This window comes from Mastomys coucha, unplaced genomic scaffold, assembly GCF_008632895.1.
Source record: "Mastomys coucha isolate ucsf_1 unplaced genomic scaffold, UCSF_Mcou_1 pScaffold5, whole genome shotgun sequence".
NCBI classification, from domain to species: Eukaryota; Metazoa; Chordata; class Mammalia; order Rodentia; family Muridae; genus Mastomys; species Mastomys coucha.
This window is the reverse complement of record NW_022196911.1, coordinates 94,771,749-94,774,807: the sequence shown is the minus strand read 5'-3', so window position 1 is coordinate 94,774,807 and position 3,059 is coordinate 94,771,749.

The window sequence follows — 3,059 nt, the reverse complement described above, 5'->3', positions numbered from 1 at the left end:
GCGCCCGGCCGGCTCGCGGCTGCTCCCTGCAGGCCGCCTCGCAGCCGCCGCTCCCCGCCCCTCGCCCCCCGCCGCTCCCCGGACCCTGGCCGGCCGCCCTGCAGCCCCTCTACTGCCTTGGCCCCTCCCGGGCTCAGACTCGCCCACCTCACTCCTCCTGCGGCTCCGGCCAGGAGCAACGCTCGGTGACACGTTTTGAGAAAGATGTCATTTTCAAATAAAATAGCTTTCACTCGCGGGGAGGATGGGGGGCGGGGGGAGGTGTTCTGCTTTGCACGCTGGAGCAGGGGGAGAAGGACCGAGGAGATCTCTGCACCTTATAAATCTGGGAGGACGTCCAGATACCAAACGCTAAGGGTAGTTTGTTTCAGAGTTCGAGTCCCTTCTTTCCAAGCAACTCCCTGTGTGACCTTGAACAAATTACAGCTTCCAGTGTTAGAGCACAAAATCCAAAGGTTGGACAGGTTACTTCTGAAATCTAACTTCAGCCATCCTATTTGAAGGCTCGTTCCACATTGTGCCTCCTCTCTCGTTTCTAACATTAAAGCTGGATCCACTGCCTTCTCTTGCAAAAACCGTCTCTGTTCTCCATAGAAGCTCTTTCTAGTCACTGCCCACCAGCCTTTCCCCAACAATATACTCCTGTACTAAGCTTGGGGAGTGGGGAAGGACAAGACTCGCTACAGCCCCTTATCTCCCAGCTTCTTTGAGGTGATATTTCCTCTCCTATTTGTACCATCCAAATCCAAACGGTTCAAGGGCCAACCTAAGGAGCAGAATGGCTGCAAATAGGTGGACTTGTTTTTTCAAAGGAGAGGTCTCCATGCCAGTTCCGGACCCTTGCGCGCGCACGCGCACGCACGTGCGAGACACACACACACACACACACACACACACACACACACACACACACACACACACACACCTGCATTCACGGACATAAAACCCTGCCAGTGACGCCAGAGCCCCTTTCATCTCGGGATCTACTACCGCCAGGCAGAGGTCTAATTACCCTAGCACCCCCCTCTGGCCCCGCCGGTTCCCCCGCTGTCATTAGCCCAGTTTTACCAGCGGGGGCCATAGCCTTCCCACGGCTCCCAGGGCGGAGCCCTGCCTCCACAGCCTGCTCTTGGGGAGGAGCCAGAGAGTGTGTCAGGGGAGCTGCTCTTCTAACCGTTCAGTTCATACTGGATAGAAGCCTTTGCTGAGTGGGATGCTGACCAACAGTCTATCCAAGTTGGGCTGCCCTTGCTCATCTTTTTTTCGGCCACCTACACCCTGAGCCAATGGACTCCCTTCTCTTACAAGGGGTTTTAAGGGTTTGCAAGGGAGGAGGAGAAGGGAGAATGCCTCTCGCGGGGCTCCTGATACAAAGGGGAAGAGAAGGGAAGCTGGATGAGGGAGGAATGAAGTGGAAGCCTACGGTGACTGATGATGGGAAAGGGGACTGAGGAACAGCCACAATGGTTGAAAGAAGCCCGCACTGTACAGCGGCAGCTGCAGTGGGAAATCGAGGCTGCAGTGTACAGAGTCAGCAAACAGTAAATGAACCTGCTCAGTGCCGGCTCCCAGCGGATATGCAACAGCTGTAGTTTAGGGCAGGAGGCTGCAGTGTGCTCTCAGTGCACTGAGGCGACCAGGATGGCTGTCTGCCAATCGAAGCCACCTCGACAATAGTCAAATTTGGTTGAAACCCTGGGGAGCGAGGTGGTGTACAGACTCAGGGTCCATGTTCCCACGGAAGTAGGCTCTTGGGATTGGGGTACCAGAGGAGCTAATGGATAATCCCAGGGAATGAGAAATACAATTAGATTCTGCCTCAGCGAGGCAGGACTCGGAGACTGGGTCCAGTAATCTGGACCAGGACAAGGATTGAGAAAACCCAGGGAACCAAGGTGGTACTCGTCTCTCTTCACGGTCTGGGTCTGAAATGTTGTTTGTTTGTTTCATTTTATTTGTTGGTCTGTTTGTTTGCTTGTGTGTTTTAAAGACAGGGTCTTGCTTCTAACTTACTCTGGAGCCCTTTCATCTAGGACTCCTGATTCTCCTGCCTCTGCCTCCTGACTGCTAAGTTCTGGCATTGAAATCATGCTCCACCAGACTTAGTCCATCTTTCTCCACATCTTAGTCCAGACTTTCTCCACATCTGTCTTGATGTAAGGTTCTAAAGGTGAAGGACGATCGTTTAAATTCTAGGAGAGGTCTAGCAAATGAAGCACTTACAAGGCCATCTTCAACCAGCCCCTGCCAGGGACAGAGCGGGAGCACACTGAACTTTCAAAAGACAAAGGTTCGCCATCTCCACCTTTCTCTGCGTTCCTAGTATGGGCTGATAACCGACCTGGACAAGGGCAAAGGGAAGGTCATGCTGCCTTCAGAGCTGGCAGTTCACCAGATCCAGTCCAGGGCTGGGCTTATAGCCCCTGACCCGGTTGGTGTTGCATCATCCCTCTTACCACCTGCTCCTCCTGCCCACCTGTTTCCTGAAGCTTCTCAAATTCAGTTTCTTTCCTTTCGGTGTACTACCCTTACATCCCCCCTCCCCCGCCCATCAGTGTGTCCCTCCCACCCCCTTATCTCTGATTCAAGATGCTCCTTCACCTTCTGGAAAAGCCTGAAGGCCGGCACGAACGAGATCTTACAGACCCTTCAAGGGGCTCACTCTGCCAGCCCCCTCCCCTCCAGCTTGGATTTTGGTTGCCAAGGAGGCAGCAGGAACAGCCTGTTCTCTGGGCTCCAGTGGGAGCAGACATGCCCAAGCCCCTCCCTCTCTCCTCTCCCTCCCTTCCTCCAAGGCTGTTGCTAGGAAGCACCCCAAGATTTCTGGAGGGTTCCACCCCCTGTGAACCAGGAGATATCTTTTCTGCAGAGCCTCCTCCAAAAGCTTGGCAGCCCTAACCCACTCAGCATACTTCACCTCTGCTGGGAAGCTTGAAGATCCTTAGCAATTTGATGAACGAGGGAGCAGGCACGTCTGCCAGCCAGCCCTGCAGCTAGCTAGCCCGCCCAGGCTTCAGTAATCGCTTTCTATATTTCATCCTTGCTGTTGGGGGGGGGGG